Source organism: Anser anser (assembly GCF_964211835.1).
Source record: "Anser anser genome assembly, chromosome: Z".
Lineage (NCBI taxonomy): Eukaryota > Metazoa > Chordata > Aves > Anseriformes > Anatidae > Anser > Anser anser.
The window spans coordinates 69,901,800-69,928,488 of NC_139723.1; the positions used below are offsets into that span (position 1 = coordinate 69,901,800).

The following is a 26,689-nucleotide window of genomic DNA, read 5'->3' on the forward strand; positions in this document are numbered from 1 at the left end:
ACAGTTGTTTTGTATATATTGCCTAAGGTTTGGCTGCATCTCCTGCTCTTACTTTGATAAAACATTGGTATAATGTCAACAAACAATAATTTCTCCAGGGAAAATCATATCCATTTAATTAACAGAAATTGCCTGTTACTCCCAACCCTTAAAAAGAATGGAAATTCTAACATAGTTTAGGACATTTTACTTGTAAGATCTGGCTCTTGTGCACATGCTCACCTTCATTTTTGCCAAAGTCTCAGGAACTTAACGGATGAAGTTAAATGTGTGTGTAGAATTTGACCACTGCTCTTGAAAGCCTCAAGCAAGTTTAGCAAACAAAGCCAAATATAGAAAGATTAAGATTTATTCTGACAAGTACAATATATATTTGGTTGGACTGCATCAACAGAAAGAATTTTGTTTAAGTGGTTTCAACAAAATTTAGTAAATGTCTTTAAAGCCCTCTGTATTTTTTAACAGTGCAAATCTCTTCCTGCTGGGGGAGGGAGAGTGATGTGAGGACCCTTTAATTTCTGGGATGTGTTTTTTCATAATGCATAATATTATAAAAATGTCCTAATAGCTTTTTTTTTTTCATTAGTGTTTCTTTGCTCATTTCTGATGCGTTTCAAATGAGCATACATTGATAAAAGAATCCATTTCCTATAAATCATCTTACACAGGCTTGCTTATTCTCTTTTACATTCTCTGCATTTTGCTAAAGGAGTAATGCTGAGAAATACATGAAACAATCTTAAAGATCAAATGGGAAATTAACAATCTGAACTGTAAGAAATCTCATATGGTCTGTGTTGATGTGTATACTTTTAATTACACTTCATTTATTAAAATACAGTTATAAGCCCAACGCAAAAAAATATTCAACAGTTGGAGTTTGTCAAGTTTATTAAATAAACCAAATTTTAAAACATTCTGTAAATGATTTTTTTTAAACCATTGACATAAATTGTACACTTAGTGAGATTAAGTTGCTAGCCCTTCCCTGCAGCTTTGCTGAAACAAAAAACAATCAGAAAATAACAGCTGCTCATTTAAAAGCTGTAAAGTGTCTGAGAATTTCCTTATTAAAAATAGTAATAAATAAATAAAATAACACTTCCACAGAAGTGATTCATCATTCAGGTTATATCTTCTGTCTTCCTCTAAAAGGCATAAAAATTAGTTGAGTGAAAAAAACTAACAACAACAACAAACCAATGAAATGGCTGCTATTCCCATAGCTTGTTACAAGTCTTTGTGTAAAATCACATTTTCTTCCTTTAAAGTGCCACTTAGATCTGAGGAAAAATGCTTTAAAAAATGCACAGAATGGAGCTCTTTTTCTCTCTCTCTCTTTTTTTTTTTTTTTCCCAAACTGAATAGGTCTACATAATTGGTGAGGGCACAGTCATCTCATAGTATCTGTTTTTTAGGTGCCAGTATTTAAGTATTTGGGTGCCACAATAGCAGCATTGGTGTTTTTTCTGGGACATTATTTCTTGCTAGAAGTTTGCATGATACAGTTTAAGCTTTTCAAACGTGATTTTTTTTTTTTGAAAAAGAAAATATTAGAATACTTTATAATAGATACATCCTGTGTCAAGTTGGCTAAGTGTTATCTATTGTAGACAATTTTCTATCATGAGAGAGAAGCTAATCTGTACGGCATCAAAGCACACCTTATTATTTAGATGCTTCGAAGGTTCAAATGTTAACTTCCAGTGTTTTCAAATGTTAACTCCCAGACTGTTGGAGTTCTGCTTGGGTTTTTGATTGTAGACTGATTAGCTGTGTTATGTCACTAGTATAACGAGAAATAATCTTTTTTTTTTTTTTAATAAAAAGGAGGAAATTCATATTTCTAGCATTCAGTTGGGGATATGAAGCAAATTTCACAAACTATTGTGGGCTGCTATTTCTGTTTGCTACTATCTCTAGGTTGCCGTAGATGGTACAACATGGATGAAAGATAAGGAAGAATTCGACTTGAAATTCTGGGATTAAAAAAAGAATCAGATGTCTTTTCCAAGACAGTCACCATATGATTGCACTGCAGATGGAGAAAAAAGCCTTAAGTTTTTGTCTCCCATGCCCCCCTTTATATACTACAAGGGAAAATGCATCATGTTCGCTGAGTGGGAGATGTATTGCATTTTTAAAGAGTACGTAAGGTTTTTTTTTCTGCTCGGCAGGGAAAGTATATAACACATAAATTGTTAACTCTCCAACGAATCTTCATCTTGCAAACAGAAATCAATCAATTCAAAGAAAAAAATCAACACAAGCATCTCACAGACAGTGAGGTGATATTAAATGACAATATTATCTAGCGATGTTTCCATTGGAGTATAAACATGTCTCGGTTTCATGCTCTGGGAAGCAGCTGGAGGAGAGTAAGGGATACTTGCTCCTCCTCACTTTTGGTGTTTAAAGAGTATCCTAACCACGACGGGTTTCATTGGATGGGGCTACTAATTATTTTGTAGTCAGAAAGTGCTCTATAAAAGGCATAAGAGAGTAATTCAATGCAGTTTCCTTTTATCTGCCTTCCCAATTGATGTCTATACAGAGCAAGCGGGGCTCCCCAAACACGTCAGTCTGTTTCAGATACACAAGATTAAGTAGCAAGTGACATTCAAGAGCAATCGGCCCACCCAGGAGGAGTGAAACCAGCGGAAAAGCTGTCAGATTCCGCCTTTTCTCCATTAATCTTGAAGCTTTTCAATGCTGCCAGGTCGCATCTCCATCAAACAAGCTGGGAAGAGTGTGGGCTATTTTCTTTTGGCTCACCCCCTCCCCTCCCCATCGCCCCCATTAACCCCTGCAGTGCCAGGGTCGTGTTTGGGAACAGCTCTTGTCGTACCCCCAATAGGTGGGGCAGCATGTAGGGCTGGATGGAGCCCAGGGTAGACTTTGTCTTAGCTGCAGGCTGATATTTAGGTGGCTAGAGAAGAGACAGGCAGGGATTTCTTCCAAGATGGAACAGTTTTGAACACTTGTACAAGAAGGAGGGAAATAGCAGGTGTGTTTATCTTCTATAGACAGACCATATAATAAAGTTCTCTCTTCCAGGTCTTCCAGGTTTGGGGAACGAGCTGTGTTTTCAATAATGTTAGCTTAGAAGAGGGAGGCAGTTATGCTTTCCTTCACTTAGGGGTAAATTTTTGCCAGTTACAGTTGAGTTGGTTGCATCAGGTGAGATCAAGAATCTGACCATGACACAGAGGTATAATTCGTTCTTGCCCTGGGTGGTTCCTGCAGTGTGCAGAACACGTTGTGTAGCTGTCACAGAGGAGGCGTTCAGGCTGGCGGCAACCTTCAGAAGTTGAATCATAGAAGCAGAGGGTGGCTGAGTGGCCGGAAAGTGGCACAGATTGTGAAGTGCACATGGCAGGGATAAGTGATAATACACGTTGGAACAGGAGCCAAGTGACTGTGTTCCTCTGATATGAGAGGATGGGTCTGTTTGAAAGGAAAGAGGCCTCTTTCCTTCATTTCGTAGGGATGGCAGCCTGAGGATGATACTGGAGAGGGTGTGGTGTTGAGAGGGAGGAAACTATGGTGGAGGTAAAGTCCAGCTCTGAGAAGCTAGACACGTGAGCCTAACAGTTGGAGCTGTGAAACCAATGATCCATGTAGACTGAATCTCAAGTCAAATGTCTTGGGAAGGTGATATGGATAGATACCATCACGGAGTGATAGCTCATTGGATAGTCTTCTGTCTTGCAGCTTACAGATAAGGAATTCCCCTAGGCAGAGGTGGCATCTCTCTCTCTCCACCTCCCCCTTTTTCCTGTTTTGTGATTTTATTTGTGATGCTGATGTGTATTATTTTTGCTCAAGAAACCTCTTATGTTCCTCTCTCTACAAGTGATGTTTGGATTTCTAATGATAGCAGATATAGGGACTGTGGATTAGTTTCTACCATAGTCTTCCACTCTACTCTGCGCTGGTGCGGCCTCACCTCGAGTACTGTGTGCAGTTCTGGGCACCACAGTACAAAAAGGACATGAAACTGTTGGAGAGTGTCCAGAGGAGGGCTACAAAGATGGTGAAGGGCCTGGAGGGGAAGACATATGAGGAGCGGCTGAGGTCACTGGGCCTGTTCAGCCTGGAGAAGAGGAGGCCAAGGGGAGACCTAATCGCAGTCTACAACTTCCTCACAAAAGGCAGTGGAGAGGCAGGCGCTGACCTATTCTCCTTAATCACCAGTGACAGGACCCGTGGGAATGGCGTTAAGCTAAGGCAGGGAAGGTTTAGGCTGGACATCAGGAAGAGGTTCTTCACCGAGAGGGTGGTTGCACACTGGAACAGGCTCCCCAGTGAAGCAGTCACTGCACCAAGCCTGTCTGAATTTAAGAAGCGATTGGACTGTGCACTGAGTCATGTGGTCTAAAATTTTGGGTAGACCTGTGCGGTGCCAGGAGTTGGACTTGATGATCCTTATGGGTCCCTTCCAACTCGGGATATTCTATGATTCTATGATTCTATAAATTAGAGAGTGAGAATTATGATGAAAGGAAGTCCAGTGTGTGCTCTGATACAATTAATATATTGGTATTCTCTTCCTCATTTTCAGGCATGATCAAAGCCAGAAATGGTCAGAGGCTGCAAACTAAAATGATCTCAAGTCTCCAACACCTGAGTTGATGAGCCTCGGGGTGAGATTATCAGGATTATCAGGAGATGATGACAATGGTTCGTCTCCAGGAGACCAGAGCCTGCAGCCTTGGATGTGCTTTGAGTGTTTCCACCAGATCTCACCTTGCAGGTTAGAGAGCGAAATCTGTTCTCAGCAATTCACTTGCAAACAGTTTTTTTTTTTTTCTTTTTTATCTTTTAAGCATTTTATGAAGAGTTCTTTTATTAATGTTATCTAAATCACTTCTAGTTTCTCCTTGTTAGCTACTGTCTTACTATACGTATTTTATTTAAACATGCAAAAATTGCATTTTAAAATACATTTTTCAATTTCTGCTTAAGTATGCCAGCAGTTAATATGTTTCAACATACATAGTTTCTTAGGCTAAGCGTGGAGATAATAGGCCTTCATCATTTTTCTAGACAGCTGCTTTTGGTGGCTAACTGTGCATAGCATTCTGCTCTGGCTCTTTATAAGTCCCCTGGCTGAGTAGTTCCACTGAATTTTTACCGATATAAATAAATTGGTCACTCTCCCGATACTGTACAACACTGCCTGGTTGGCAGTCTGTGTAAACTTAGTTAATTTTGTATGCAGACAGCACAATCTTCAGCAAATGGGCTATTAACACCTTTAATGGTTGTGACAGAGGAAGCAGGTTATTGGAAAAGCAGTTGTGTCATTATCAAATGCGCATGCAGAAGGACAAATGGAGTGATGTACAGAATACTGGGGGGGAAAAGCAGCCAAAGCTGAGAAAAGCCAAAATGGATACTTAAAAAACAATAGGTGTATTGCATGGGACTAGTGGGAGCAACACCACCACCCTGACTTTGTTCAGACTGCACTGGGTGAAGGGAAAAGATGCTTCATAAAACAATATATAAAACAATAAATACCCCTTAGCTACTGTGCTGGCTGCAAGAGCCAAATACCACTGTTCAGTATAAAAGCAAAAGGGAGACCTGCTATGCCATGAAAGAAGGAGACATGAAGAGTTTGGTACATCTAAGAGCACAAACAGGCTTAAAGACTTAATACTTTCATGAGGAAGGCTGAAGATTTCTAGATTTGGCAAACCAACATTAACCTATTAAATACTGAATTTAGGTAGGGAGAATTTGTCTATGTCAGAAGAGATAAAGACTTTAATATTAAACCAGGTTTAATCTCTAATTGACTGCTTGGATCTGTGGTAGCCTGTTGTCTGTTGTGAACTGGTGTGGTGCAGTTTCGTTAGCAGGTGTGATAGCAGAGGTCTTTATGAACAATCATCTGATTTCAGTCAAGCCTCTCCCCCCCCCCACTGTTTTGTTGAACATGCAGGCAGAAACATATGGACGTGCTGAGATAGTCACCAATGTACTTCATGTTTACTATTCTTTGGTTTGTACTCAGAAGTCAGAGCAGGAAAAAATAATGACATTACAGTGCTAGTGTAAGAGCTGAATAGCCCACTTGAATAGGACACCCTTTCCCCATGCTCACTACTCACCCACGCACCTGGCATTCACCAGGCCCACACAGCCAGTATGTCCCACTCCTAATTTTACACAATGGCTAGACATGAAGTTTTTCCATTATGTTCATCTATAATTCAATGACATTTATCTTTACTAACAACTACAGTAGCTGTCTGTTCTCCACAATGGATTACTGCCAATATACAGAATTGAATGACCTTAAAATGTCTCCCTAAATATCTCTCTGCTGTTTCTTTTCCCATGCACAGTCTCCACCATACTCTCCCCTTTCAAACTGCCTCCCCATCCCGTACTGAAAAATAAACTTATATCAATATTTCTTCCTTCAAAAATAAAATTGTTCTCCCACCTTCCTCTTTCTTTCCATTTTCTAACTTCATAACTCATGTCCTTTCCTCACACTTTTTTTTTCCCTCCTGTTGTATCTATTTATTTCTTGTTTTGACTGCCTGGTTCTGCATGCCCTCTTAAGATAACCGATCTGTTCTGTAGCCCTTACAGCATCTATACTCACTTTATGCCACACACCTTTCTATAGTCATAAGTACTTCTGTACCGCTAATTGCTCAGTCTGCTCACATTGCCATTTCCATTCAATCTTTCATCATGTGCCATGAGCTTTAGGCTCCAATGCCCTTCCTTTCAGTCATTGGAGTTATATTTCTTTGCTTCTTCAGCTTCATTTTTACAGCTATATGCTAAACACAGGGTTTGGGACATTTTGTTTGTGCCTGCTAGGCCATGCTAATTAAGGCCAGAAGATCTTCATGACTTGTAACCTCAGTGGTACTTCTGGGTAATCCTATAGGATAGCAGTATATTTTGGAACCAAATTTGTTTCTGAATTTCCATGCAAAATCTCCCCTTAAAAAAGAAAAGAAGGTGGTAGGGGGGTGGCTTTGACATCATCTCCACATAAGTGTCAGTGCTCAGATGTGGTCATTCTCTTTGAAACAGCTCCTTTCCACAGAGTGTAATATGTTCCATTTCCACCAGTTTATCTTCCTGGATAGTCTCAGTGTTGTATAATGAAAAACAACCAGAAATTCCAAAGGTCATGAAAAAAAAGTTCATTACATTCCTGCCTCTGTTTAACTTTCTTCCACTCTTCTTTTACTTCCTTCTTCTTTAATTTTTTTATTTACAGCATAATTCAGACATGAAGGTTAACTATATATATATTTATTTAATCTAAAACTGCAATCTGTGAACTGAAAAAGATCTTGCTTTCATCAAAATGGTCTTTTGAAACCTGCACTATTTTTTCCAGAAGCACAAAACCAGCCTGGAAAGAACTACATTGCTACTTTATTCTCTCTCCTCTTCTAGTGTTTCCTAAAAGAATCAGACTTCACTGGATCAACAGATTCAGACGTGTTTTCCTGATAACATTATTAAGTTACTATCTAATGTATATGACTAGAATAAGTGATGTTCTAAATAATTGCCAGTAATCATACCTTAGACCAGACTGACTCACAAATAAATATAAGTAGGGCCAACATTGGTATGTTTAACATCTTATCTAGCTATTTATTAAATTCAGCAATGTTTCCCGTGTCATTGTCAGGAAAATGTAAGTAAACTTCTGGCAGAGGAAAATATTTAGGAACACTGTGACACTGTTAATACTTATTTATAGGGGGAATCATCATGTTCTCGCAATGATACTTAGAGCAACATGTTCCAAGAACATTTCTTTTCTTGTGGAGAAGCTCAGAGGAAGTTGAGCCCTGACTTTCATACACTTACAGTGTAAAGGAAGGTAAACTGAGCATACTTTGCAACTTCAAATAGAAAAATTAGAAGTCGTGAGTCTACCTGAGCAAGTAATAATTTTTTTTCTTTTTTTTTTTCTTTTTTCTTTTTTTCTCAAGTGGCATAAAGTAACATAATAAATAACTGCTCTAGAGCAGCTTTTATCTCTGTTTGGGTAGTAACTCAGGAATGAACTCTGAGAAAGTGTGTGTAATTTTATTGAAAAAAAATCTAGATCTAGCAGACAAAAGGTAGGAAAATAAAGTGGAATGTCTAGTAGACTTCTAAATCTCTCCAACCTTATACTCAACAGGATTTGAAAATCCTTTTATTATCAAATTTCAAAAATATTTGTGATTTTTTCATAAACTGTTTTATTGTTCTTAGCTCCATTCCAGTTACTGCAGCTGATTTATATACATATATTCAGTTATAGTTTAGAGGCTTTAAAATATTGTTTGTCAGCCTATACAGAAATGGTTACATTTTCTGTTATTCCACTATAACAGTGATGCAAACAGGAGCTGCTGTGGACCACAGAATGTACAAAAACAAGCATAGTCTGGCTGCTGTCTAATGCTGGGAGAAAAAAACTGAAGACTGGTTTTGAAAATGGATTTTTCCATATAGGTATCATTGATCACTTTGTTTTATGTTTACATTTCTAACCCGTCCTCCCCTCTCAGTTTTAAAAGAGAGCTCGTGCAAAGTAATAAAAGAAAGACAACTCAAAGCTACAGCCTCTGGGGTTTCAGAGCAACTGCTATATATTGCATTACAGGAGCCAGAAACCATGAAAAACCTCAATTTTTATGTTGGACGTACTTTCTAATAGAAGAGTATATTGACACTACTCTCTCAGTAAAGTGGAATTCTCCATGTCACTCTAGCTGGGGACTTCTGATGTGTTCAAGCACCTGCACAGGATTCGTATTCTACACACGTAGCAAAAGTTTCAACGTCTGACTTTGAAATCATAACTTACCTACAGTAAAGTAGTAATGTAGCAGCAGAGTAGCTAAAATGATAGACCTGAATTGTATGTCTTTTTTCTTTTTTCTTTTTTTTTTTTTCCAGAGGATGACAAAGAAATTCCCCTGGCACCTGCTGCCAAAGGTATTTTGTGTTCTGATCATTGTCCTTCTTCCTCATTGGTACACATGCCTGCTTTGTTATGCACACATAGTCTGACCAAAGGGTAAGCATGTTTGCAAAGACATTTTTGGCAGCAGGTTTGCTATTTTCTGAGACAGTAGATTTTAATACCAGAAAATGTGACAGGACCTTCGCTGTAATGGTGCTGTGCAGTCTCAGGGAACTTAACACAAAATTTTATAGCTGAGGTGTGAGAGAGACTCCATGTTGCATGTATGTGAGGCAGTGGAGGGTTTAAAGAGCGATAGTGTAAAAAACAAGAATAGTGCAAATTATTCATTATCAGGATAATAGTTACAAGATAAGAGTAATTTGTTATTATACATTGGAGCTTAAGAAAAATGTCCGTTACCTTGTAACTTCTTCCTATGTACCCCTTTCCAAGAGCAGTGCAAGCTGCTGCATGCTCACCTCTGCAAGCCAAGGGACAGCCATTGAAATCCCCACAGACAGCTACTGCACATCGGTATTCTTTCACATTAAGAATGAAACATATCCAGATTGATCAGTTTATCATCACTCCATCCATCCTGAGGTTCTGCTACACCTTGACAGACAGGTATCAGTGAGGAGCTCAGCACTAGATACACCCAGCAGCGTAAGATACCAAATGGGAAAGAACACAGAGGCAGGCAGAACTCAGTTGAGTTAACATCCTTTGGTTTGTTTGTTTGGTTGGTTTCGGGGGTGTCGTTTTGTTAGTTTGCTTACTTGCTTTAAGATAAAATCTGTTTAGTTTTCTAAATCAGCCAAAAAGCTTTAAATTCTAGATCTTATTTGAAAAATAACATCCATTGTGATAAGAGAATTCAGGCAATGGAGTCATACCCTTACTGGCTTACCACATGAGGTTGAAAGGTTGTGCCTGTTCATAGTAGTGGAGACCGCACTCACAGGGTGTATTCACTAGTATAGCATTACACCATTTTTTCTGGTCTGTGACTTCCTGGCCCGCTATCATGGGTTCATGGCACCAACAACTACATTTTTAATGCCACGTAGAAAGAAATGCTTGCTGGTGCTGTGTTTTGAAAGGCAGACCTGCCTTGGCTGTTTAGGCCAGATGCTTTTTGTGAAAGTGATGCAAGAGCAACAGAATTTACTGTGATGATTGCACTTGCAGTGCAGCCATCACAGTAAATTCTAGTTCACCAGATATGGATGCTCTTCAAGACAGCATGTTCAAAAAACAACAGCAGCAACTTTATAATTCAGCAATGAATCAACTATGCAAAGCCTGGTTTGGTGATTTCATCTATACTTTTTCTCACTTCTGGAGTCCTTCAGCTTGCTCTTCAGAGTGCCTGGTGTCAGTACCATGAGACAAAGTTTAGCACCTCACATCCACGGTAACCAAACATTTAATTCCTTGATACAATTTTTTGATCACACACACACATGCGTGTTGCTAATACCATCTGATTGATCAGTAGTTTCCAAATCCACTTTAATGCTAGAACAAATGCTAAACCTACTTTAATGCTAGAACAGAAGGGAAATTCTTGTGTCCGTAGCCAAGCTTCAGCTCTTCACACACTTCCCTTGCCCCTTCCCTCATCTAAGATATATATATACACTTGTATATATATGTATCATCTGGTATCTCCCCCAGTGCAAAACATCCTCTAGTAATTACACTGCAATGTATTTGAAGGACTTGTTCTTGAAAGCTGTTTTAGTAAAGCAGCTGTCTAATTAAAATAGTTACGTGCTACACAATAATCTATTCAGCATATCTCTGTTGCCAGTTTTTAAGAACCAGCAACCTCAAAGGATAAATTTTGCCACAGGACTTAGGAATTTCATGTAAAACTCATACTCTGTTTGGTACCTGGACAAAAATTGTTTGCTTGAATTCTGTTGAAAATTTTTAAAAATGAACTTTGTTTACATTCTTTGCTTCTTTTAGAAGAAACTGTTATTGTCACTGTTGTAGAAGAAAAGAAAATTTTGATCCACTGGAAAAAGTTAGTCTAATGATTTAACTGAGTTGTTAATATTAATTTCATTCAACTCTACACATTTATCTATGGTGGTTTTTTTTTTTTTTTTTTTTTTTTAATCTGTAAAGTTAAATTACAATTCGTTTAGTTTCATGACAAGGGAATGTAATTTCAATAAAAGTTTACACTTTTTGTTATAAAAACTTAGTTTGTCAGTCCTTAAATGAGGAACAGAAAAGCAAAGCTATCTAAAGAATATCTTAACACATTGCCTTTCCTAAACAGTTTGGGCTTAGCAAATCAGCATTTGTTGCAATCCTGATATACATTGACCATTGTCACATTGCAGTCTCCAATCTTAATGAATAACTTCCCTTTCTCCTTCATCTATCTTATTTGTGACTACACACAAATAACCACCAGATTAGCAAGCTGTGTTGCAAATGGAAGGTAAATAATAGTAGTACAATCACCACCACGGGCACTGTCATTCTAGTAAGAAAACAACTCCCATTTGTTATTTGTTGACTATAGTCAGCTGACTTTTCCTTGTTGTTTTAAAGTTTATACGTAAGACAAAGTATGTAGGGGGAGGTGATAACATTTTTAGGCCACCTGATGATAGATTTCTCTTTAAAAAAAAAAAAAAAAAAAGAAACTGAAAAGAGAGATTTATCCTCAGTTTCTAATGCTTCACATTTCTCTGTTTTAAGATAAGTTTCTGTTAGTCTAATCTAGTTCCATGGAAATGTCTCATGTATCAAAATATATTGAAACTGAAAGAGTTTCTAAACCATCAGAAGACAATTAAAAACTACTGGATTAATCAACTTCATGTTTGATTACAATTTACTTGTTAATGAATTAACAGTGTTTATCTGAAATTTTCCTTGAAAACAACAACAACAAAATTCAGAGCACAAGTTTCTTTTTTCCCAGTGTTTATCTGAAATTTTCAGTGTTTCCATTTGATCAGACTGATATCCCAGGTTCCTTACAAGCAAAGTTCAGAGTCTGGCTGGTAAGCCACTGCCAACTTTTATACGTTTCCTACTTCTGAGAAAATTATTTGACTGTGATGTCTTATACTTACATTATCAAGTGCTGGTGTGAGTTAACTGCAGTAACACATTCCTTCACCTCCAGAGCATCACCAACTCTAATAACAACAAACCAATTTCCACTCCTATTTCAAATAATCTTTTTGGCTTTGCGTTGGACAGTATTTATAGTTGGAAGCAAACTGGTTGAACAGAAACCTTCAGTTAAGCCTTCCCTTTTGTCTTCAGACTGAAATGTACTTTCAGTATTGGAAGAGGCTCATTCTTTATGTATGGCCCTGTAAAACAAAATAAGTTTTATAGATACACTTATCTTCTAACAACACCTGGAGACAAAGCTATAGAGAATACTCTTGTCAAAAGAAATATTGCCAGCAGTTAAAATTGGGTATGCTCAACTTGGTCCTGCTTATCTTGTAGCTCTCTGTTAGAGTAGCTGTCTTAATAATATTGAAGAAAACTATGCTCTGCCATGAGATTATTAGTGCTCTGAAAGTGGACAGCATCCAAGGCAAGATAAGGCTTTGTTTAGAGTATGTCCATTGATTACCACTTATGTTACAAAAGGAATAGTTTAAGACAGAAATGGCTATTGTAACAATTTGGGAAATGGAAAAAGAATGAGATAGAAAGTGATCAATGTGTTTAGTAATCAAATGCTGAAAAGTAATCTGATAGTTTTATTATTATTATTAGTAGTAGTATTAAAACAGAAAACACTTACCAGAGAGGAATTATTGGCTAAATAGGTGTATGAACTGGTTATAGGCCAAATTAGTAAGGCAACTGGAATAGAAAAATCAGTATTTCAGAGGTAAGCCATTCTGGACTGGTATTTGAAACGCCGTAAGGATCACAAGGAATATAATTTTTCATGAGAGCAACTCACAAGTGTGTAAGTGGGATTTGATGCCAGGATAGAAGTCATTCTGATGTTGAAAATTAAAACTTGTGATTTGTATCTTGGGGTGGTTAACTTCTTGTATCTGTAACGGAGGCTTGAAAGGAGACTGAATTTCCATATATGTATTTTGCACTGTATTTTAAATACTTTAATCCTGCCAGCTGTTTACCTGCAGGGGCCAGAAGGATTTACATTTTCCCTCAGTGCATAATTTGGCTTTTGGGGAATGAGGGTAGGCAGGGTTACTTTCTTTTGAAGCATTAGAGAATGGCTGCAGAAAGTGATGGGATATTGGGGCAGAAATCATTGGTATTTTTTTATGCTGGACAAAAACCTTTTCGGCCCTGCTCAGTTGTTTAGGAAAACCCTGACTGCCCAGGTCAATCAAGTTAAGTCCATTATTAAGTATAATACAATATTAAGCATGACCACTAAGTACAATATGCATTCCTCTCCCAGGTTCAGCATGTGTTGGCAGACTGTTGACAGAGTCTTTTCTGTTTTCTGCCTTTCTTTGTGGTATCAAGTAGTGTTCATTTTCTAGAATCCCCTACGCATTTTCTTTAAACAAATGCCCCGTTACTGCTAAGGCTGTGGTAGGGATGTTCATGACATCTTTATTTTTTTCCTACTTCATTCTTGCATATTATCCTCCCTGACAATTTTTTTTTGTCTTTATGCTGAAAGTTTTGGGTTAGATACAGAGTGGCAGAAACTTTTATATAGGATTTTGAAGTTTCATGGGGAAGTGCCATAGTTACATATTTAGGGCAGTCAGAGCAGATAGTTTTGTAGACAATTGTGGAATTTGTGGTTAGCTGAGATTGTTCCTTAGCCCTTCAATCTCACCAAATAATTGTCAAATCTAAGATTTTTAATTTGCTTTGGGAAAGACTGAAAAAAGAACTGTGTCTGAAATCCAAAGGCAGGACTGAATCCCCAAGCAGGCACCTCAGTTCAAGAAAGAATTAATTTGACTGGAACATTAGTCATGAAAAGTCCTGCTCTGTGGGACTAGAGCTATTCCTGTGGGAAGCAGACTGAAGTTCAAGGTGTTCTGTGACGGTAACTATTTAGAATAGGTTTGCTGTCCTAAAGAACATTAAGTATAGGCAATTGCTCCATATGTCCTTTAATTGAACATACTGAGAACATACAGTTTACAACAGACACTTTATTTTTTACTTTTTTTAATTTTATTTTTTAATGTAGTCACTCATATGCCCTTCTCTGTTTCACTGGTTCATCAGCTGGAAGAGTAAGTTCTAGCTTCTGATGGTGCAGGAATATAATAATCACTTATCTGTGTTTCCATTCTGACTTCACTGTGTGCACAGGTTGGCAGTATAGCAGGATTTTGTCTTTGGACAGTGATGCTGAAGATGTGATGTTAAGGGTCACAACCTTCTATGCCAAATGGCATTAAAAGCATTACTGCAACTTACCTATCACTATTTTTGGTACTGTTCCAAAAGCAGCCCAGAAGATTGGACAGCCTACAGTAGGGTCCTTGCTCAGCTTTGTAAGATGTCGCTCAACACCTGCTATCCTCAGGCTTGACACTTGGAGACTATAGGCCACTTCATTTATTTCTTCCAGATGTATAAAGCCAACCACTAGTTCTACAAGAAGATTTATGTCAATGAGCTATTTTTGGAGGAGGAACTCCTACTGAACCACCTCGGTCTTACATCTGCACCTTGATGGCGCAGCAAGGTGCACCTTGAGTGCTGTGCACACAGCAATAGAAAACCCTATTATTCCTAGAAGGGAAGAAATACTGATAGGGCTAAAATAAAAGTGCTTATCCCATTTATTATGAATTCCCTGACAAACATACTGGCTGGCCAGAACAGATTAGTTATTCAGGAAAGGATCAGTTTTCTAAAACCACAATGATCCAACCTGCTGGAGCTAATAGGATATCTATTCCCTGAGCAGAATTGTGATGATCCCTTAAAAGAAAAAGCACCTATATATCCTTAGTTGTTACTGAGTGAGTAAGTTATATTTGGAATTACAGCTCAGATGTGGATAAGACAGTATAGGATGTAGAGAGAATACCCAGCAATGGTTAACAGTACGCAGACATCAAACCAGTTGGATGCCCTCAGGGAAACATTTGAACATAAGCTTATTTGATTAAGCAGCATTTCAATCTTTATTTAGCTAGATGGTAAGCATCTCTTTCCTATCACTGGATTAGCATTTGCAAGGGACCAACAGTGAAAAACACAAATACTCACTCAAAGGAGACCAAATTGTTTCTTCTCCTACAGTTGCTGTTTTATTAAATCTATTTGTGCAACAAATCTTTATCTGTTGTGCATAAGAATGCTTAATCCAGAGCTGTTACATGTTCCTCATTTGAGTCTTAGGTATCCCCACATCACATTCAGGGATGTGTAAAGGGACAGATCAAAGCCAAAGGCCTTTTAATTCCTTCCTTTATAAATCTGTTAAAAGCTTTTTAATAGCAGGGCATGGAATACGTGTGTGTGTGTGTACACACACACTCACAATACAAAAAATAGTTAATTTGTGGAAGTAATTCAAAGGAAGGAGAAAAAAGTATCATGTATTTTACTCTTGGACATGACTTCAGTGGCAGGAGGTAATTGCTGAGAGTCTGACTGAAGATTAAAGTACCACTCTATCAAAATAAGCATACATCCTAGACTTGTCCCGCAGGGAGCAGTGTTTCATAAATGCATAAACAGGTGGTATAGTGCATACTCCAAAGATGGGAGTATTTCCAAAAGAAGCTGCAGAAGCTTTTATGGAGTAAATCTTTATCTGTCTGGGGAGAAGATTCTCATTTAGCTATCTGTTAACATAGTGTATTTGAGTTAGCAATCCATATGGATTAGTTTGGGGAGAAAATGTGCAGCACTGCTTGCAAAAATGGTTTCCTTTTTTACTTTTTCAACAAAACCAGTCACCTCAATTGGGTTGTTAATGTTTTGGTAAGATGTAAGTCATCAAAAAGTCTTCTAACATATACAGCATATGAAGCCTTTTTATAGTATTTAAATGATTGACATGGAAGGCTTACAAATATTTGAAGGACAAATTTTTGCTTGGGTATTAAGGTAAAATGGAATTTTATTGGTTCTCAAGAAGCAGAATTAAAATACTCATAGAAGGTCCTATAGTCACACAGAGGCAATTTAATAAACAAAATTAATGAGTCAAAAAACAGCCCCCATTCATTTCACCTCTGATGCTAGAAGGGAAGTGCTCAGTAACTGCAGAGTAACCACACAGCAATTCTTTTGAGCATCTAAGAAGCTGGATGGATTGCTGTCAAGTACAAAGAAAAGCTGATAGTTGATCAGACTCCCTGAGTCTCAGGGAAATAGGAGGAGCGCTTATTTGGATGAACATAAGATTGCAAATTTTTATCATCAGCATCACTACAGGTGAAGGTTGTGAGAACAGCCTTATACACTGTAACAGGATCCTTCCACCAGACATGACAGAATGTTTTATTCTCTGAATCAGGATGTCAGGCCAGAAATTCTTGCATATAACAAAGACAAAATTTGGCTTCAAGAGAAAAGGATGTGCCCAATGGCACGTGACTAAGTATTCTTAGATCCAGGGTTATTGCTGCCTACGGATTTCTCTAAAATTGAAGCTAGTTTTACTGATTCCTGTTGATGCTCTGAAATCCAGAGTTTGCAAATTCTATTCTGCAGGATGGCATTAGAAATTATATTATTTTTCATTCTAAGCCAAAATTTGGCAGAGATTTGAGAGACAGCATATTCTGCCTGTGATCTGGCAAAGAAGATACCCTAAATTAACTAGAAGTGGGTGGGGAAATATTATCCCTGAGGATCTTGCCTGGAAATAAAACATGGAGCTTTTGAAGTTCCTTGCAAAGAAAAAAAAAAAGTGCAACAGAGAAATAAACTAGAGCAACTAATAGTCACACCAGCTTCCTAGGATACATCAAATCTATACTGAAGTTCTGGCTCCAAATCTGACCTAGGTCATTCTCATAGGAGACAAGTACCCTAACCATATTTAGACACATTGCCAGCTTCTGTCCCTTGATTGGAGCAGTCCTATTCTATACAGATAACTAGGTATTAGTTGGGCCAGGAAAATGGAGAGGAATTCCTTAGAATTCCTTAGAGTTTGGGAATTCACCTGGGATGTAGCAGCAGCAGGTGCAAGTCCCTCGAGTGTGCCTTCCCAGATATTATACTTTCCAGCTATTGGCTCATCTTATGCAAGTTCAGTGATTTGATCTGAAGTGCCTGGGCGGCAAAATATTTCAAAACTCATGTTTACTTAAGCCAGAATTTCCTCATAAATCACAATGATTTCAATGAATCCACATTTCCCAACATTAGTTCATTTTTTTCAGAGAATATTTTGCAAGCTGCCAAGACTGAGAGCTGTTTATGTTGCTGACAACTTAAACAGCAGGCCTCTGATAGGTTAAAAATAATTCAAAATAAAGCCTAAAAATAAAACCTTCTTGAGTTACCCTAGTACTAGATTAATGATATGCCACAGATAAAGAGAGTTAAGTGCCTAGACACTACTAGCAATTCTAATCGCAGATGAGACGGTTGGCTACACTGCCATTTTATGCCCTCAGGAGATGGAGAAGGTCATTCAAGTGCACAGATGTGGGATGCTGAGCCTACTGGCCAAAAAAGAAATTCCAAACTCCAAAAAACGTTGCGCCAGGATGGAATACATATAACCACATCATTCAAAGAATGACTGTGAGTCTTTAAGGCAATGCCTATGGAAAAGAATAAAAGGCCCAACAGGCGCCGGTAAGAACTGGATTTTTGTGTGACACCATTTGTTTTCTATTATGGATATTTGCGTCTTAGGTTAACATTCCTCTGAGATAAGACTTCATACCTGATAACATTCATCCTCAGGCCAGGCCACAGATATATGTCCCTGGCACCATACAACTATTTCTATCTGGAATCCAAAATACTCCCAAGAACCACATCACTTTGTCTCTCAGTTTTTGTTGTTGTTGTTGTTGTTTCTTTTTTTTTTTTTTTTTTTTTTTTTTTTTTTTTTTTTTGGTGTAGAGACCTTGTCAGAAAAAATTGCCCGGGAATAGAAAAATGAATCGTGATCCTGGAAAGAGACCCTGAGCACATATGAAAGACCATATGGTAATGATCAAAGTTGAGGAAAAACAAAAAGCTGCCTTCCACCTGCAAAACAGAATTGTCTGAAGATAGTGAAATGGGAATGCTTTGAAGATAAGCCATCATGCAGTGTGGGAAAAGGAGGCAAGAAGTGAAACCTGGTTTTGAGACAATTTCCTAAGGTGCACTCTGTGATTGGTGAGTGGGGGAGCCAGGTGCTGATTATTTTCTACTCTGTTCTAACATGTAAAAGTCAGCAGCAGCAGTGCTAATTGCATTTGTTACCTGCTTTTCCTCATAACCTGCCTTCCAGCGGATAGAAAGCAGGCAAAGGAGAAACTGAAAATGATCTCAGCTCTTTCTCTGAAAAATATTTCAGGTCTGTCATCTCCCCTTCCTGAAATGGGATTCCTGTATTGCCTCCCATGTTCTTCTCCTGGAGCTCTTTGGGAAGATAAAGGTTTAAGTTCAAACATGGGCTCTGCATTTTCTCTCTCACATTTCTTAGTCTGAAATCCGAAGGTAGGCACTGATGGGAAGTGAGGATGCTATTTTGGAGGTCACATCCAGAGAAGTGAGTATACCTAACTGCATTCCTGTTGTGTTCACTCGTAGCATCTATGCCTCCGTCAGAAAATATGTAGAATCTTCAGACATTGGCAGGACTTCATTACTGAACCAAACTACTAGTGTGAGAAAAAAGAAAGGTAAAGAAGGCATTTCCTAGCCCATCTTTGTAGCAGGGACAGCTGCCTCAGCCATCTTTTTTAAGGGCGGCAGGAAAATACCTGGAACTTGAGATATGACAAAATAAAAATAAATCTGTAATTCAGGCTTAAGCTGCACAAGGCAAGGAGAGTCAGATCTAGTGATGTCATTTTGACAGTTTCAACATCCCTCAGTTAGTTAGATAATATTTTACGGATCAAAAATTAATCATCGCTCAGACACGAAGAGTGGTACTGATGACTGATCTTGACATGCTTACAGTGGAGATAGCAGCAGCTTAACTAGTCTCTGTTTATAGTCATATAAGCGATTATAAGAACATAAAGGTGGTTACCGTGGCTCCATCTAGCCCACGTCCTGTTTCTGATGGGGAATGAATGTAGGCAGCCGTCTAGGTCTGCAGGGATGCCTGCTGAGTCGTATACCTTCGAGTATTCTCACAGCCTCCAGTCATTTATGCATAAGGGATTTCTAAGCTGGAGGTGGCTTCTATGTGTTTAATAACCTTTAATGATCTCTCCCCCCCGCCCCCCAATAGCTTGTTTAGTCTCTCTTTTGAGACATATAAACACTTAGCATTCACATCACGCCTATGGGAGTAGACAAAAACGTACCTCTGAAGCTCAGTGCATCTCAGCTCTTCAGATTTCTACACTAGCTAAATGGATCAAAACCTACCAGCTATTAAAGGAATCCAGTTTAAGTGTGGATATCTGCACTGTGGACAGGTGGGTAGTTCTCACATCACCTCACATAGAAGCAGATACTGTACAAGTTACAGTGATGGGCTGCAGCAAAGTTGTTTCCAATTTACCTTTCTTTTTAAAATTTGGATTATATTGACAGTGGCAGGTTTTGCTTTTTTATAGCTTAGTTACTTAAAAATAATTTTGTTTAAATCATTTGATTTACATAGTTATAACACTTGCACAAGTACAAAATGTGGAATCTAGTTACTGCATGGTTTCACTGATGTTATTTAGCACTACTCCCTGTTGAGCCAAACGAACCATTCTCTCCTCTGAGTTGCTCTATGTATAGCTGCAAAGAGCGATTGCAAACCAGGGATTATGAAAGTGTTAAAGAAAACATATTTAATTGTAGTGGTAACACATTTAATAGTTTCTTTTATAGTGTTTCAGTTCCTTTTTTTTTTTTTTTTTTTTAATCTGATCTTATGCCAGTTGTGATTTTTGGGTATTTTACATGTTTAAAGTCTACACTTCAGGACGTTGACTGGTGAAGGAACTTTGCTATCAGTACCCCTATAATAAACTCGAAATCTGTCTTGCCAAATAGAGAGAAAAAATGCACCATATAAAGCTAAAAATCTCATGACCTATGCAATATAATACTAAATGAGACAGTCTACAACGCAAAGGCCATGCAACTGCAACATTTCCCCAGCCATGTCTAACACTCAAAAAGATTTTCTCAAGCACTGTGCAGACACCCCAGATGAGGCAATAAAAGTGGTCAGGTGGGGGTGAGGGGGAAGAAAGCAAAAATACATTTCATTTCTGAGCAGCTCTCTATGTAATTTTGACAAAACACCTACTTGGCAGCAACTTATCAGATTGTCTGTAAACCAAAATGGTGAAACATCCGAGCACTGATCAGAGAATATATTAGGGACTGGTTGTAGTAAGTGTTCTGTTCAGATTTTACATTTACAGTATTTCTCAGTTTGATGTTTTACTTCCCTTAGCTGGTTAAAGCAGAAGGCAGCAATGACAAGCCTGCATTTGATTAGAAAAATCATCTCAATAGACTGACTAGAACTTTGCATACATATTCCTGTAACAGACATCCAAGGCAGGCTAAAAGACAACTGCTTTACTTGATAGACACGCTAAGAATTTTCTCATCTTCTCTACATAATGCAGAAAATTTAAATATCTTCCAGTATTTATATCTGCAATAGCTGGGTAAACGTATCTTCGAGTCTTCCTTGCTACTTCTGATTATAGTGATACCTGTTAAGAATAATTGTACTTACTGTATCGAGTACTGTAAAGCCACTGTTTTACTGGGATATTTTAGGAAGGTAACCTGTACGTATATGAAAATACTTAATATTCATTTAAATATTTCTGCAATATTAAAAAATAATTTTGAATCTGTGAAGTTTAGCCACATGTAAGTACCTGAGTATGATAACTGGCTTTTAAAAAGCTGATGATCACTACTGTGAAAAAAGAAACATCCTACTTATTCTTTTTTTGCCCCGAAATATCCAGCATTTCCAGCTCTCCAAAAAATGCACAAACTAGAAGTTTCTTGCTAAGTGACATGTATATACATGGTTGATCCTGTAGTTCACATACACTAGCAAAATCCTAGGTGTAAATTACATCCCCAAATCCAAGCAAGAACTTGACACAGTTTGTATCCAGAATAAACACACATATATGTGTTTATATTCTCCACTTAGTAGTTAAGATAGACAAACTTTCTGTTGGTCTGTTGTTACCTTTTCTTGCCTTTTATTTTTAGGTGCTACACTAATTCAATTCCACACATAATGTGATATTAAAGTATCCAGTGATGAGTCAGGAGTGTCTAGAGCTCCCACAGACATACTAACTTTACCACTCCGAGGTGTCGCCTCAGAACTTCATGCACAGTTTGGCAGGTGCAACACCCCAAGCAATGTATACCACTGAATACATGCTAGCTACATTAGTCTGGGAAGCCCAAAAGTTCTTTGCCACTGAATTCCAAAATTTGCTATGTGAAAACCCTCTGTAGATCCAGATGGATTACTGGAGTCACTTCGTTCACTGACTCCCCTGAAGGACATGAGAAAGTGGGCTACAAAGATGGTGAAGGACCTACAGGGAAAGATACGTGAGGAGTGGCTGAGGTTGCTAGGCCTGTTCAGCCTGGAAAAGAGGAGGCCAAGGGGAGACCTCATCGCGGCCTACAGCTTCCTCACGATGGGGAGTGGAGGGGCAGGCGCCGATCTATTCCCTTTAGTGACCAGTGACAGGACCCGAGGGAATGGTGTCAAGCTGCTACAGGGGAGGTTCAGGCTGGACATCAGGAAGAGGTTCTTCACCGAGAGGGTGGTCGCGCACTGGAACAGGCTCCCCAGGGATGTAGTCATGGCACCAAGCCTGTCAGAGTTTAAGAAGTATTTGGACTGTGCACTTAGTCACATGGTCTGAATTTTTGGGTAGACCTGTGTGGTGCCAGGAGTTGAACTCGATGATCCTTGTGGGTCCCTTCCAACTCGGGATATTCTACAATTCTACATGTGTAAAGTGAGTTACTTTCTTAAACAGCCAAACTGACCCATACTTTTTATATTTTATCTGTGCATGGCAGTATATACGGAGACCACTGGAGGGGAATAAAACAAACAAACAAAACAAACCTGACATCAGATTTGTCATGTTTTGTTATTCAGGTCAAGAAATAGTTTTAAGCGAAATGTTTAAGCTACAGATAATAGTTCCACAATTTCAAGTTTCTTTAGGCCTGACAGCCTTCCTATTTATTCTAATCACGTCTCCAAAAAGTTTTCATTTATATTTTCTGTGCAGGAAAGCTTCCAGGCAGGGACATTTCTATGATCAGTCATGATAAATGTGGATGAGAAGAATCCTTATTTTAAATCCAACTGAAATTCAACTTTCAATACAATGTCAAAATAATTTACCTTTTTGTTGTTATTATTGTTGAGTTACTGTAGACACATTTACTTCAGAAATCTGCTGTTGCTGATACTCTCTAGCATTAGTCAAGTACTTAAAAAAAAAATCCTCCTCAGAATGTAAGGAGAAGATGACAAGGACTTACCAAAGAAAGCTACATTGCCAGACATACTGTAACTTATCATATGACTGTCTAAAATTATTTTGTAGGTTACCTCAGGTTTATTTGTAGTTTTGTTCTTTTTGGTATAATAAAATATGCTGGCATGCCCAGTAACCAAATGTAAGGTCAGATGTCTGTATATCTGGCAACAACAAACTACACAAGTTCCTGGTGTGAAATTACAAGTAAAAGCTAAAACTAGTCCAAATTAACTTTTCCTTCTCTACCATGACAAAACTTTGCAGATACGGGTAATTAAATTTTCCATTTCATAATATCACTTAATAGTCTGATTGTTTTAAATTATCCATCAAACTGCACAGTTAAGGAATATAGTAGATAGAAATCTGAAAATGTGCTCTTAGGTCCCTGACAGTCTTTAGGTTCCATTACAACATCGTAATTTTAAGTTTTAAATATTTTTAATAAAAATGTATTCATAGGAAATATGAATGCTACCCTATCTTCAAAATAATGTGTCCCATAAAAACCTTTAAAATACCTTTATATTTTTATTTATATTTTTTTCACAACACAAGCAAAATATATCAAAGCATACGCAGGTACACACCCACATTTAGTAGGAAATCTAATACTGCAAAGAGTATATTAAGTATTTGTATGTGAATTCAGCAATAGGATGGGGAGCATTTACTTGCAGCATTTTAATTTTGTTTAGGTAAGAGAAAAGACAGCATAGTATATAGATTAGGGTACTTCCGAGCATTCCCAAGACAGATAATGTTGGTTGGTATGGGTTTTTTTTGTTTGTTTGTTTTTTTCCTATGACAAAAGATGACAGGAAGAGGGAAATGCAAATGCAGGGTAAAAGAAAAAAAAAAAAAAAGAGCTAAAATTCTAAAATTTAGCCAAAATATTCCTGGTTTTAAGCAGAAATTATAGTACTGCAGTGGCCAATCTTCCAAAAACCCATGCATTAAAGCTTCCACATGGTAAGAGGCATAAAATAAAAGAAATGTACCACATACCTTGTAGACCTGATAGGAGTAAAAGTAGTAAAGTTGTGAATGTGTGAAGCCACATGCTATTCTAACAAGCTATAGTTACACAGAAATGCATGCACACAAAGTAACGACTTCAAAACTTTCTTAAAAGCAAGCACATTCACCCATATGTAACACAAATACTCCAGATCTCATTGTGACATGCAGTTTCCCAATAAACGAATGAAAGATAAGCCTTTTTTTTTTTTTCTCAGAAAATTGGTGATACTGTAGAATGATTTGATAAAACTGAGACAGGACTTAGTCAAGTAGCAGATTTCTGCCTCCAGAACTCCTTCACATAACAAATACGTGGAAGTCTGCGTGTAGACTTCTAAACCTTAAAGGTGTAAACCTTAAAGGTGTAAACCTTCAGGTTAGGCCTTGCTATTTTTTTGTGTAAGCCTTTCCATAATAATGGATGCTACTGAACTGCAAAAAAAAGTTCCCAAATCTACACAGCTCAATGCAAAAGTAACACCTATGTAAGGCATCTCTACAATGTTGGCATGCAATCGTCTTGTGATTCTTTAATATTTTGTTTGTTGTTTCTGTTTAAGATTGTAAGATATCTTAGATGCATGCAAATTCCACTGGGTAAATAATGTGCTTTATTTGTTGGGAACTTTAAAGTCTTCTTTCTTCCATGAAGAATTTTGATGCTTCCAGAATTCTCAAACATCGCTACCAGGAAAACATCTGATTAGTTGTATGCAGCACAGCTACATCCACCACCACCAAGATGAATCTCTAACCTCATTCAGCATTTACACTGGACTCCTGAAAATCACTTTAGATTTCCAATGTCAGATCAATGGTTGAGGATACTCAGAAGACTAATTATGGTACCTGCTGTCTTTTGTTTTGATATATTCTGTATTTGTGAACAATTTTACCTGTCATAACACAGGTAAAATCCACATGTGGATAAAAGCTGGTGTTCAACAATGAAGCATTCACTTCTGAAGGAATGTAACTAAAGCTGATCAGATCATCTTGTACAATTTAAGTTTAAGTCTAGTTCTGTAGTACTCTGAGTACTCTGTCACTCTGTATGTTAGTGAAAGGGGAATGAAGTTTAGTATCTAGTGTTTTTTTTTTTAATATATCTAAAATATAATCCCATTGGCACTAATCTTTTGTCTCTTGCAACTGTAGCACTCAATTTTACTCCTATGTTTCAAAAACTATAGCAACAATAATCAACTCTACCAGTGTCAGCATGCTCATTCTCAAGAACCCCTACATCCTAGATCAAAAAAATGCCCAAGTCCTAGGAAAGTGGTTGGAGGAAAAGAAAGGCTTGGCTCAAACCTCACTAAATAACTTCAAGGTGGGGTGCATGTCAGAGAACCATAACGAAGATGTGTGTGAGTATATATATATGTATAGATAGATAAAACAAATGAACACAGCAGCAACTTTCTCTACCCTCTTTAAAAAGAAATTTAACAAATGCTCTTTTGAATATTGTCATTATCTTAGCTGAAGAACCAAAAAAACTCTGCTCTATGTGAAACTTTCTAGTTACGAGCGGTATGGATTAACATAAAGCAGCTCCATAGATTAGGCTTCCAATAATCATGACAGATATTTAATGTTTGTCAGTCATTACCGTGGACTACGTAATTTCAAAAATCAAGTTGCGCATCTGCTGCATTAGATACTCAAGCACTTTTCTATTTTAATGTTGACAACTATCTCACAAAGCTTGAAGACAATTAAAATAAGATCTTCCTGATCTTCACTTGCAAAACACAAAAGGAAGAAAAAAAAGTCACCGAATAGCCTTTATTATTACTGTCTCATTAGTAAGGACAGCATACTTAGCTTAGCTGAAATACAAAGAGATGCAGTAGATTCTGGACTGTTAAGATTCTAGTTTGGTGCACTTTGGTGTTCCTGGAGGAATGTAGGCTCCACTGCACAATGCAGCATTCAAAATTCAATAGGAAGATGAATTGAAGTAATAGTTCTTGTCTGTGGTAGGAAAACAGCGACATCAGCCAACTGGTTGATTACACTGAAACTGTGTCAAAAACAATGGTTTAAACAAATGTTAGCCAGCATATAGGGCAGCTGGTTAAAACTGAAACAAGTATATAAGCAAATCCAGACAACATAAGGTAGTTTTATGCCTTCTTTTTGCTAACATGCAGTGGATAGCACTTCCACCATTCCTGATCTCCATGTGAAGAGAGCTCAACTGTTTCTTTTGTGAGAGCTGGTTAGGATAAAATTCTAAGTTGCATGTGAACAAGGTGTACCTTTTCCCCGCTTTGTAATAAATTTCTCTGATCTTGTGTTGATACCTCAATTTGTTAAATACAATTTAAAGGAAAAAATAAATAAATCAAAAGCCGCAGACATGTAAGACCAAGGATTCCAAACATAATGTTGTAGATTATTATAATTAATGATTTAATGTCTTGTAACACAGACTGAGTTTAGACTATATATTCAATGTTAAGTCTGAGATGCTATCACGACATCTTTTGTTCGGCAACAGGAAACTTCAATGCATATAAATATGCAACTAGCAATAAAAAAAAGTATAATTATATAATTAGTGTATGCTGATGCTGTGTGAGGCACCTGACACTCTTTGGACTTAATTCGTGAATATTTAACTGGTTTAGTTTCATGCTGGAAGAGCACCACAGAGAAATAATTATAATCTCAGTCTTTTGGACTAAGCCTCCTGTATATTCAACACAAAACCACTGGTTTATATTGAAGTTATTCTATCTTCTTATTCTGGAATAATGTCAGTATTGATTTGAGCAGAAAGGACCTTATATAACATATATTTATAAAGAATTGTGTCAATTATGGTCAAATGTTAATTTTTGTATATCACACTGCTATTCATCCAACAGATTTATCTTGTATATAATGAGAAAAATACACTTCTGTTGAGAGTTTGTACATGCAGAGTTGATACGTTTAAACAAGATATTGAATATAAAATTACCCAGAAAGATAAACCATAATCTTTCCTTAAAGTTGCAGCTGATTTCGAACATTCCTTCTGATAGATTCCTAATGCAGCAAATTTTTAGAAGTA

At 37.6% G+C, this 26,689-nt stretch overlaps 1 long non-coding RNA gene across 1 annotated transcript; it reads left to right on the plus strand.

Annotated features, from left to right (window-relative positions):
* Positions 1 to 266: 266 nt before the first annotated feature.
* LOC310889974 lies at positions 267 to 26,648 on the plus strand. Its single transcript, XR_014576953.1, has 3 exons — positions 267 to 8,499; positions 8,947 to 8,985; positions 18,005 to 26,648. It is a non-coding gene; the product is annotated as an uncharacterized lncRNA (long non-coding RNA).
* The last annotated feature ends 41 nt before the right edge of the window (positions 26,649 to 26,689 follow it).